Genomic DNA, 12,261 nt, shown 5'->3' on the forward strand with positions numbered 1-12,261 from the left:
AAAAAAAAAAAAAAAAAAAAAAAAAAAAAAAAAAAAAACACAACACATAATAAATCAATAATAAGACTAAATACAGCTTATTTCCTAACTAAAAAACAGCAGTTACCAACTATTGAAGACCTTCGTGTTCTTAAGGATTTTTTAATAAAGAACCAAGAAATGATGATAGTCTTTGCTTTAAGTGACAATAAAAGTGATAAAGATCATTGCACTTATTATCTACAATAATACTATCTCACTTTCAAAGTACTTTACCTATGCTATAACTTATCACAGTATTCTATGGAGTTTGTAAGCAATATTTTGTGTTCTGTAAATGAAATACAGAAAAGCCTCAGTTGAGGTGCACAAAGTTTTGTAAAGCCTAAACAGTAGCCGAGGGTGGGGGAAAGGAGGGGGAACATTCAAAAACATAACACCATAAAGGCTATGATCTCATATATTAGAGGCATGTACTCTTTAAATAGAAACAGAACTGAAATACAAAATGTACTTTTAATAGCAAGATTGAAACTGTTATTACTAAGTCAATACATCTTTACTCAAAATTAACTAAAAATAATTCCACTTTTCCCTATAATAACTCGAAATGGGATGATAGAACAATTAACTCCAGACAGTCTCCCGAAAAGATGAGTCATTAGTTAAAACCTACAAATCATATCTTAGCCTGTCACAAAAATCAATCATATTGAAGTTGTGACAGGATACAAGAATGTAAATGCATCCATTGCACTGACAAAATCTTTCCAAAGAACTTAACACATGTATTATTAGCCTTTTAAATGACAGTCTCTGCAAGAGACAATCCCTTTGACTACATTTGCTCTAAGTGCTTTTCTCTGAGAAACAGTTTACCAGGGTGAGAATGAGAAGGCTGGTAATACTTCATACATCCAGGCATAAGGAAAAGCATTTTACATGTTCTGGAGAAAAGGGTGACTAACAGGAGCAAGAGTTAGACAGTCCTTGCTTGACTACTTGACATCTTTAAGTCCGTATTCGCCTACATTTTCAGATTAAAGTCTTCAAAGTTTGTCCCAATTTCTCCTTCAGATCATGCTGGAGTTTGGCAGCTTATCAGTTACACACAGCTAGCTTCACTGGATTTGATAACCTTGGTTTGCTCAGTCTGTACCTTGCAGATCTCTGGGAGATCTGAGTGCAGGTAGCACAGGAATAACACAGCTCTGCTTTGAATACAACTCTTCCAAAACACAACTGCCCTAACTTCAATTTTCAACTGCTTTTGAAAGCACAGCCAAAAAAGAGAAAATGGCATTAAATTGCCTTTTCTAACAGTACAGCGGTTACAGCATTCCCTCAGGAAATGATGCTGTTGAGTTCAATTCCCTGTTCAGCCTGAAAATTAGATCTACACATCGGTAGTGTATCACAAGCATCACTCCTCGTGAATCACACTGTCCCTTGATATTCTGTGAAAAAGAACATAGTCCTGCCGCGTCAGTAATGCAGGGAGCAGGACCATCACTACACAGACTACTGAGCTTCTGAAATCTCTTGCTTGTATGTTCCTGTTTCTTTGAGATATATATATTTTTAAATTTGTTGGCACTGTGGATACTGTGTACTTTAACTGAATGTTTACGCTAAAGGAGAACTTTAAATATTTTTTCTCTCTTATCAATTCCTAAAAGGAATAAAAAAATCCCAGTTTTTGCATTGGCAACTTACTGCCAAAGACTTAAAGAGTCTGTTGGATCCAAAATCTATTGATGGTGACTGCTCAAGAAAAGAACGTTAGACTGGTAAAAAATTTTTCTCTTTTGCTTTTTTTTTTTTTTTTTTTTTTTTTTTATAACAGTTAAATATAGGCAAATAAACAGCATGTTGTATTTTTCCCTTCTCCAGGAAATGCCCTCATGAAAAACACTGAACCTATTTGAAATCATAATTGGTGACTCAGCAAGCACAACCTTAATTATCCATCATTTGTATATCTATTCAAAGTTTTTTTCCCACTAATCTCTGTGGTGAATATAAAATAAAACTATAGGCAATGCTAATGGTTCCAATGTCATCAATGAGAATTTAATGAAGAGTCCTAGAGATAAATATAAATGCATTTTACCTACTCTTTACATATTCTCTGATCCTGTTTATTTTCCTCTTGCTGCCAAATATTGCAATACACAAAGAATACAAGTACCAGTTTTAAGTGCTTTAAGCAGTTAATGGTATCTTCATCAATTTCAATCCTGCTCTGTCCTTCTACTTCTTCTTGACCACCACTACCCCTAAGGATTAGCAAGGGTACCACTGCAATTTTGTGTCTTCCTAGCAGCCTAATTTTAGACCAGTAAGTGGCAAGAGAAGAAGGGTGAACTTCAGCCTCATTAAAAACTTGATACTTTTCAGCCCCAGCAGGGAAAGACAAAGAGTAATATTCCTAAGGGGCTATGAATCCAAACCCAGCCATAAATACTGGAATTGACAAAAAAAATAAAAATAGGAACATAAATGGGAACACACTTATTCATTGGGTACTATTTGGCTTACTTCAGATCTCCATGTTAAGGGCTGAAAAAAAAAAAAATTGTCTCTCAAAACTCTGAGGTCAATAATTTCTGCGAACCATTCTCTAAGTTTGTATGACTTAGGTATCTTCTAGATATGCTCTTAGTACTCTTTCCAAGGGAAGAGCAAGAAGACTTAGAAGCAGAATCCTTGAGGGAAGACTGAAGGAGATCAAACCTAAATGCTAGCAGTTTTGGCATAGAATATATTTAGCACAGTACTGGACCAAAACATATTCTCAGTTCTAGAAGAACAGTGGAGCAAGTTCCCTTCCTACCACTGACGTTACAAAGCTTGACTCAAGAAAGACTTTTTTCAGCTAAATGCTGTGTACAGTATAGGTAGGAAATTTCAGTGTTTGGGTTTTGAGGCAACAAGTCACTTCCTTTAAAACAGTTGTCATGTTAAACAAGAATTTAGTCTGAAGATGATTTTAAAAAAATCAGATAATTTCTTCTGACAGCTAAAACATTAGGGACAGCTAAAACTCAGTCCCTAATGAAATGCTATTGGCTGCTACTTAGTATCCAAATACTGTTCTGTAAGTGTTGGTTGCAATTAAGAAAATACAACATGAACTCTGGCTAATTTCAATTCAGAAATTTTAAATATCCTAGTCTTACTTAGGGTGGCTGGATCAGAATTCTCACACTGATCTTCTGAACCCACAGAGGCAAAGAAAAGATAGGAAGAAAAAAAGTCTCATCCAACTACAGAAAGATTAAAATCTGGTTGGACCAAAATTCACAGTTTGTCTTCTGCAACATATGGGGACAAACTGATCTCAAAGATGTCACTTCAATAACATCCTGTGATATTAAGGCCCAGAAATGACAAATTACATTAAAGTTTATGGACGAAAAGCCTACAGTAGTACGCAGTTTTCCTTTTAGACACAAAAATTATCTAAGCTACTGATCTGTAAAACAACCTGAATCACAGGTTGTTTTCACAGCATATCACAGCAGTCGGCAAAAATAAGTCCTGTTGTTTGCATCACAAAACAAACAAATGGTGTTCCAACAAGGAAATATCATTAGAGCTGATGGTCTAAACTCAGTACATTCTGCACATGCTACATCTCTTTGTCAACTTCTGGGTCACAAACATCAAAATCTTGGGCAAGACATACACAGAAGCACTGTACAGTGTTTATATTGGAAAGGAGTGGAAAAAAAAGACAAGAAATACAACTGTGAAACGCAGAAAGAATGTCACTCAAGGACAGTAAATATGTGGCCTTGTCAAAGTCATTGCGTTACGGGGGAATCTGCCATCCAGCTAAATAATAGCTTATGCACGGAAAATGTGAGATTATGAAAACTATCCACCGTTCTTTACATGTCCTTGGCATTGTTCCCATCCCAAAGTTGAAACGGTGCTCTGGTGTCAGCTTCTGTTATATTATCAACTCTCATGATGGAAGTCTCAAAGCTCTAGAGACTTTCACGTGACTGTGTTACACCTTTATAGTTTTCCTTTCCGTATAAGGGAAGAGAATTCCCAGTTCTCACTGTTACAGAGCAAAAACTGAACATATGAAGTGTCAGTGTTAAAATTAAGTCAGCATGTAAAAATAAATTTAAACATTCTTTAATCCTCTTTTGACCAAAACAATATTTTAAATGCCTGGCAGTGAGTAACAGAAACTGCAAGTGTTCTACGTTTCTTATCAGATCTGCCTAGCTCACGTGAAAGCATGGGATTCGGCAATACACTTTTCCATCCACAAAAAAAAAAAAAAAATGTAATAGCATCCTTAATAGTCACCATAACAAGCAGAAAGTCTAAGATAAATCATCCAAACAAACGAGCAAAGTCATGTGCTAAAAACGGAAACAGACAAAAAGTCACTGGAAGTGAGGCTTTGCACAATTTTTCATTTCAGATGCTAGAGGAATCAGAGTGCCAAGCTGAAATGGATCATCTTAAGAATGGATTTTAAGGAAGCAACAGAAGGTGTCTATTGAGCAGCTTTTGTCTGTAAATACACTCAGATTTGAGGATATACTACTAATTTTAAAGTGTCATAGTTATTCTAAAAGGAAATAGTGCAGTTTAGGGGGAGAAAATAATTTCTTCATACAGCAAGGCAGTAAACATTAGCAGCATGCTATTATCACATGAATTATTATTTGCAAAATGAAATGTATCAGGTTTTTTTAGTAGCTCAAGCTCACCGTAATCCTGTAACTTCCCCCAGCAAATTCCACATCCTCAGAAAAATCACAAGTTACTGACATAATGCATTCCAAGTTCACTGAGATGACAGGGCCTCCTTTCCCATCTATGTAATAAAATACTCTGGTTTACTCTTACTTTAACCACTGGCATATAAACATGTAGAGTCATTCCCCCAGTCTGAAATACAAAGTATTCAAGTAAAGGAGATGTCATATAAAGCTGGGACTTCTTTATTTCATAGAATCATAGAGTAAATCATAGAATGGTTTGGGTGGGAAGGGCCCTTTATGATCTAATACTACTAGGGACCTAGTTTCAAGTCCTCCGCTATAGGTTCCCACCAAACCAGGTTGCTCAAAGACCCACCCAACCTGGCCTTGATCATCTCTAAGGCGGGAGCATGCACAACCTCACTGGGCAACCTATTCCAGTGTCTCACCACCCTCACAGTAAAGAATTTCTTCCTAATATCTAGTCTGAATCCCACCCCGTTCCAGTTTAAAGCCATTTCCTCCCATCCTGTCACTACATGCCCTTATAAGATGTTCCTCCCCAGCTTTCCTGTAGGCCCCCTTCAGGTACTGAGAGGCCACCATAAGGTCCACCCCAAAGCCTTCTCTTCTCCAGCCTGAAGAGTCCCAACTCTCTCAGCCTGTCCTTGTAGGGGAGGTGACCCAGACCTCTATTTCCCTCTATTTCCATGAATAAACAAACAAATACATAGTTGATTCAAAATTCAGTGTTCAGCTGGGTTCTTATGGCTGAAGTTAATCTGAAACGCTTTTAACATCCCCGTCTCTCATTTTCACTTTAAGTAGTGATAAACATATATGAGAGATGCTTCCTACAGGAGACACAATGTGTGAAGTAAAGCAGTTGTTTGCTCTTCAGACTACCACAGAGACACACTGGTCACTGTTCAGGTGATCTTTGAAGCTGTTATTAATCCAGCAAGAGATTGCAAAGTAAAAATCCAAATTGGGCATTACCAGAAGTCATTATCAGACTAACCAAAATTCATTTGGTGTTCCTTCTTTCATTCATTTCTGGAGTATAACTTTGGAATTCTTAATTCATAACAAATAATTTCAGCAGTTTTGTGAGACACTGAGGCAACTTTGGAACTGAGAAAAGTATAAGATGCGCAAGAAAAGCTCAGAAGAGATACGTCTCACCCTGCTCTATGACAACATACTTCTGGTTCTGCTCCAGCTTCAGTTCAAGAAAGTTCCAAGGGTAAGTTCACCGAGACAAAATCCAAATGTATGCAATGTACCACCTGTGCATTTGAGAACCTGCACTGCTACCTATCAAGCTTTTGCTTTGGAATATGACTGCAGACTCCTCAGACATAGCCATCCTTGAATCATCTAGCTGAGGTACTAACAGCTGTCAGAGCCAGCAATAAGAAACTCTTAACATATTTTTTTATCGGGGACGATGCATGCACATGAATGCCATACTGCCAGTGGTGTTTGTGTTACTATCACACAGCATACACTCATTTCAGAAGAAAGCCGGCTCCTGGGCCATCTCTTCCACAATTCATTCTATCCTTTCGGAAGGTTTTGAGAGGAAGAAATAAGTTGGTCAGTCAGACATAAGTACTACAGCCAGGAGAGATGTAGCTCTGAGGAATTTATTCTCATTTCGTTCATTTTTGGAGGGAAAGGCTCCAGTGTTTTATCTGGGCAAGGTAGTAGACTTCGGAACGTACTTAAGGTACATGGAAGAACATCTATTTAATACTGAAATTTGTCTAAATAAATAATATGATTGGTCTTCCTGAAAAGATTTGATTTACACATCAAAAAAGTATTCACAAGCAAAATATTGACCTTGGTTCTGAACTACAGGAAATTTTTTTGCATCTCATGGAAAGCAGAGGAGATAGAAAGTTTTTTTTCTGGATTTCAAAAATTTAGCATGATACCTGGAACTGCTCTTCACCTCACCTCAGAAGAGATTCAGACACACTATTTAGCCATTGAATAGAATCAGTTCTTCTTCAAAATAGGAATTAAAAGAGAAGAAAATAAATACCACGGGAGAACAGTTTTATCACCTCTTCAATAATAGTATCTTTGAATCTCTTCATTTTTCAAAAGATGTGCCGCTGAGTAACTTTGTGATGCATGTTTATATATTACATATATTTACATTGTTTATTAGTTTCACTGATATAAATTTGCAACTACAACAATGGATTTTCCAGGTTCACAGTAGAATTGTTGAATTTTCAAGAATAATCAGAATAAGAAATAATTGAGTTTCTGGCAAACACTGCAATTCTAAGTTCTCACTTCCTTATTAATAACAGCTGGTAGCAAAGATGTTTGATGCTGCCATGCCATATAACCAAAGCAAGACTTACATATGGAAGATATCAAAGATTTCTCAAAAGCTAAAGTGGAAGACATTCATTTTAAGGAACAAGCTATGGTTAGCATTATCTGGTATTTCTCAGTACCAGAACAAGAACATCAATTCAGCCTATCTCAGCAGGAAGCAGGAAAGAGTTTGGGGGAAATGAATCTTTAATTAATACAGAATTTATGCTTTGGGATTTATTTATTTTCAAGTTTCTAGGCTTTCAAACATTACTCATATGAAGTTTAAACAGCACCATGTTGTTTTTCTGAACATACACAGAAACCACTTAAAATCTTTCCTGGATACCCACACGTTCAGTGCACAGTGGCTTGTCAAGCAGGTAGATCTGCCATGGCAATTCTCTAGCTATACATCACTGAGCATCATAATTCAGAGTGCAGGGGTGAAGCTTACACCCTGCTTACAGTAGGGTGAAGCTTACAGTACTGGCTTCAAAATCTTGTTTTGCTGAGAACTGAATAAGCAGTTGCCATGAGCCATTAGCACCAAGAAACAAAAATGGAAACTGTGAGACAAGAAAAAAAATCTTAATGGCCTAAATTGTGCCAATGAAAAGATTCTTTTAAAAAAAAAAAAAAAATCCTTTAAAAGAGTAAAAGGATCCAGTTAGAGGAAAAAGGAAAACCTCCTCTTGAAATCAATTTTCAAGCTAGGAAAATTAGAAGAAGCAATGAGAAATCCTGGCAGCCCTGTGGCTGACAATCAGTGCGCTAATCACCATCAGTGTGTAAGTTCTACCAGAAAGCCCACCCTAAAAAACACTACTAGACCTCATTAATGAATATACTTTTTTTAATTAATGCCTGATCAGTAGGTTCTGCCTTCTGAACTTGAAGTCAACCAGTATATGATATATCTGCCATGCCTATTGCTCATTATACAGTTACCTAACTACTTAAAATCATAAGCTTTCAGCAACGTGAATTGGATGCTAATCCGGAATGCAATTGCAATTTTAGATTTGAATGTATAATTTTAAATTTATGCTAATTATTTTTTTCTGAATTGTGGATAAAAAGATGATTGAATCTTGGACCAAGGATGAGAGCTGCAGCAATATTAATCAAAGTAAAAACATGGTTTAGAATCAAAGCAAAGTTTCATCTGTTCAGCACAGCTGGATAGTTATTTGACCTCTTCCCAAAGATGAAAATGGAATTACATAATGTCTCAATAATCTACTAAGTATAAAATGCAGAGGTTAAAATGCATTGATTTTTTTTCAATGGGATGCCTTTTTTTTTTTTTTCCAGAAACATCGCCTTTGAACTTTTTGCTTCAATAGGAGAAAATTAAGAACAGAAAGGATATTTTCTAAAAGTATCAGTGCATTATGACAGAAATAATTGAAGATATGACTAGGGATTAAACCTATTAGTCACTGTCTAAGTTATGAAACAGTGATCTGGAACAGAAAACTCACAATTAAGCGCATTAACAAAGCACACAGGTGTAAGCTTTTGGCTATGACTTTTATGTATTATCAAACATTTTTGGACACATATGGATATCTGGGATTAAAAACTTCCATCTAGGTGTCTGAAACAATAACAATCTAATGAATTATGATGCCAAAGAAGAACATTTCTATTGCATTTATGGTTAGGACTATTCAGCATCATTGTCATCCCTAGAACAAATGCCAGTTTTCCTCCCATTCACATCTTCACTGTAAATCTACAGTAAGTTACATAATAATCCTATATGTAATGAGGAAAAAGCAAATGAAAACCATCTGGGCTCTTAGCCCTTCCAGGGCTAGCAATAGTGTTACATATACTCCGCCTTTGCAAGGGAGAGGAAGAATTGTTAATAACTTTTAAACACATTCCACCACCAACTCAGACTTCTTTTCCAGCCTTGTCTGCACGCATTACATATTACTTCAACTTGTACCTTTAAAACAGATGAGCAAGAACAAAGCTGTGTTTTAAAAAGGCATTTTCTGCTGAATTATTTTGTGACATGCTTACTACACATCATTTAGCAACAAATCAATAAACAAAAATCGCTACTTTGCAATTTCCAACATTCTTTCAGATACATTATCCATCCTATTTTCATACCTGCACAGAGCAGACATCTTCCAAACAGCAACCCAACTCCCAGCAACGTTTATCACTAAGCACTGTGTTCAAGAATGAATAGGCTATTAAAGCAAGGGGGGGCTCAGCTGTTTGCAAATGGGAAAATGCAGGAAATGGGGGAAAGCCTGGCAACTGCTAGTGTGTTCTTCATCTACAATCTTCAGGTTCCACTGGTTCTGTGACCACTTTAACACAGGCAAAATAATCCACACAGCAAAAGACACAACTCTGGAAGAACGAGCAATGGAAAATAGAGCACATCAGTATCCCAGGGAATTCCAGAGCAGATACTACACATATACTCCACCTATTACATGAATACAGAGCTGCAGATGCAAGAGACCTGGGATGCAAACCTTCTCAGTGCTACCAGTGGTTTTATTTCTAAAAGACTGCCCTGACTGATTTCTGAAGCCTAATGAGGAGATAATAAGTGATTTTTTTACTGCTTCACTCATAGTCAGGAAGGGAAGAAGTTTCACTTTCTAGGAAATGCTCCCAAGTAACTTGCAGCTCTATTGGAGTGACAGCATAGGCTATTTTGAAACTAGGAGTAACGTGAGGTGAAAGGCAATGACAATCTGGGCAATTACTATTGCTATTAAATCACTGATAATTAAATCTATTTGGTATCAAAAAGATCACACATGGAAGATTTTATCACATTCATTTCTTAAACACTAGGTTCAGCCTATGTCAGAACTGAGTGTTGCAGGTTTGGAGAAGAGAGGAAGACATGCTGACAGCCATTGACCACTCAGTCTCAAAGCAGGAGAATAATCCACTGAGAATTAACCTTGAAGTATCTCTCAACTACAAAACATAAACTAGAATAGATGCAGTCTTAAAAAAGGGAAATTCATATTTACCTTCAATTCCTTTCTGCTAAAGCTTGGATAAAGATGATTTAAATGTTCAAAATAAAAATACTTGTTTTTTGAGAAAATGTGAACCTTGGGATTTAGGAAGAGCAGTAGCTTGCAGGAGCACCTGCAGTAACACAGCTTGGCAGTCCGCTCGACAGGTTTACAGGAGCTGCCCCCTATAGATTACTCTATGAGGAAGAAATTTAAAAATTTCATCAATTTTTTTTTTTTTTTAAGGCAATAAGTTATACGTAGCACATGGGCAAAAGATGGTGCCCCACAATGCATATTGTTGTGAGAATTACATTCTTCATGAAGAGGGGCAGGGCTTGAATCAACAAAGCACAAAGTTTATCACTGCAGAGCATCTCTGGCAATATCTGTTTTTCAGCCTCATTTCATTACAGGGCAACAAGTTGAAAACTACCTTACGTGGGTAACAACACTATCACAAACAAAGAGAGAATTATAAACTGTGCAATATTCAGAGAAGCAACACTTTCACTCTAATGGCACAGACAGTGAAAAGGATCTGATCACAAACTGATTAATTCCATCTCCACTTAGTTTAAGGATCAAAGACAACAAAGGAGGAGACAGCCACAGAGGTAACACTACCTTTGGTCATTTCTGAGTAAATGTACTTTCTCAAACTCCCTTTACTGATGAGTTGGCCACCAGGCCTCTGAGATAACTGAGTGGTTGTGTGGGTGCACGGCTGTGAGCTGAGGCTGCTCCAGCACAGCATTCAGGGCAGGACGGGCCCCAGTGGACACTGCAAGACAGGAGATCACAGTACAGATGCACCAAAGCTGAAAGCACACCAACAGCTAAATACCACATTCTGGTATTTATTGCTGCTTTTAAATCCAAGTATTCAAACTGTGCAGGTAAAACAACCAGAAATAGTAGCACGTTAATTATATGCTTAAATGAACGATGACAAGCATCTCTTCAAATTAGAGTAGCTTCAAAGCACAGCCGAGGAGAATCTCTCCCTTCAGGGATCGATCCTCCAAGCAAGGGAGGCACGAACTGAAATCTCGTGTGTTACCTTAGAGACTTCTCGCCTCTTTTTAAGGCAGGAAGTCCTGGCTCTACCGTTGCCTTATTGCTGTTTGTGCATTTAGGACATTAAACCATTACTTCTTTTGAGCTGGACGAAAGCATTGACCAGAAGAGAACTGATGAAATCTGCTTCCTTCAGTTAAAAGGAGAGAGAAGGGAGGAAAAAATTCACCATCAGGCCACTACAGCAGGCAGGAGGGCTCTCAGGGCAGCCAAACACCTCAGGGCCACCGGCGCGAGCACAGCCGTTATCCCGGGACGAGCCGTGAGAGCGAGGGTCGGAGCGGCACCACCAGGACGTGCAGAGGGGGCTCCCCAGCTGCGCTATTTTTACGACGGTATGTTTTGCATTCAGACTTTCCATTGCAGGCGCCCCGGGTCAAGGGGATCCGCTCTGCCGGGGGAATCTAACAGGTCAGCCCGGAAAGAGTTATTTATAGAGGGGCGGGGGGCAGAGCTAAGGGATGCGGTCGGCGTCGTGTTCCTCTGTCGCGGGGCTGCGAGCCGGGGGCGGCAGCACGAGCGCTTCCTCGCGCGGCCGTGCCGACAGACCGACGGGGAAACCCCAGCGGCCCGACCCGGGCTGAGCACCCGGGGAGAGTGCAGTTTTTAGAGGCTGTTCAGCACAAGAAGACCTTCATAAGGGGAGTTTAAGCTTGTGGTCCATCTCGGTAGGAAAAGAAGCTGAAACAGAGCGGGAACATCACTATTTCAAACTGCAATCACATTGCCCCTCTAAAGCCCTGCTGCTCGGCTGCAGGCATTTAAAAAATTAGGAGGTGCCCAGCAGCGACGTTTGGAAGGTTGTTTGCTGCACATGCATGCCTACAACTGCCCTATTGCAAGTGGCCTGACATCCAGCCCTGCCAAATCACAGCTGGCTATCTGAAACGAAGCCTTTCTCTGGACTCGTAAGCAACTGTGTTAGGATATAAGCATAGTGATAGGACAAAGGAGAATGCTGTTAAACAGAAGTTTAGGTTAGATATTAGGAGGAAGTTTTTCCACACAGAGGGTGCTGACACACTGAAACAGGTTGCCCAAGGAGGTTGTGGATGCCCCGTCCCTGCAGGTGTTCAAGGTCAGGCTGGATGTGGCTCTGGGCAGCCTGGTCTAGCGGTTGG

At 38.7% G+C, this 12,261-nt stretch overlaps 1 protein-coding gene across 1 annotated transcript in view; it reads right to left on the reverse strand.

Annotated features, from left to right (window-relative positions):
• CORIN (corin, serine peptidase) overlaps positions 1-12,261 on the reverse strand; it is a 117,794-nt gene that overhangs the window by 102,572 nt on the left and 2,961 nt on the right. The gene's annotated exons all lie outside the window — the stretch shown is intronic.

Source organism: Centrocercus urophasianus, unplaced genomic scaffold, assembly GCF_019232065.1.
Source record: "Centrocercus urophasianus isolate 14NV4802_14NV808 unplaced genomic scaffold, USGS_Curo_1.0 seq_13, whole genome shotgun sequence".
NCBI lineage: Eukaryota > Metazoa > Chordata > Aves > Galliformes > Phasianidae > Centrocercus > Centrocercus urophasianus.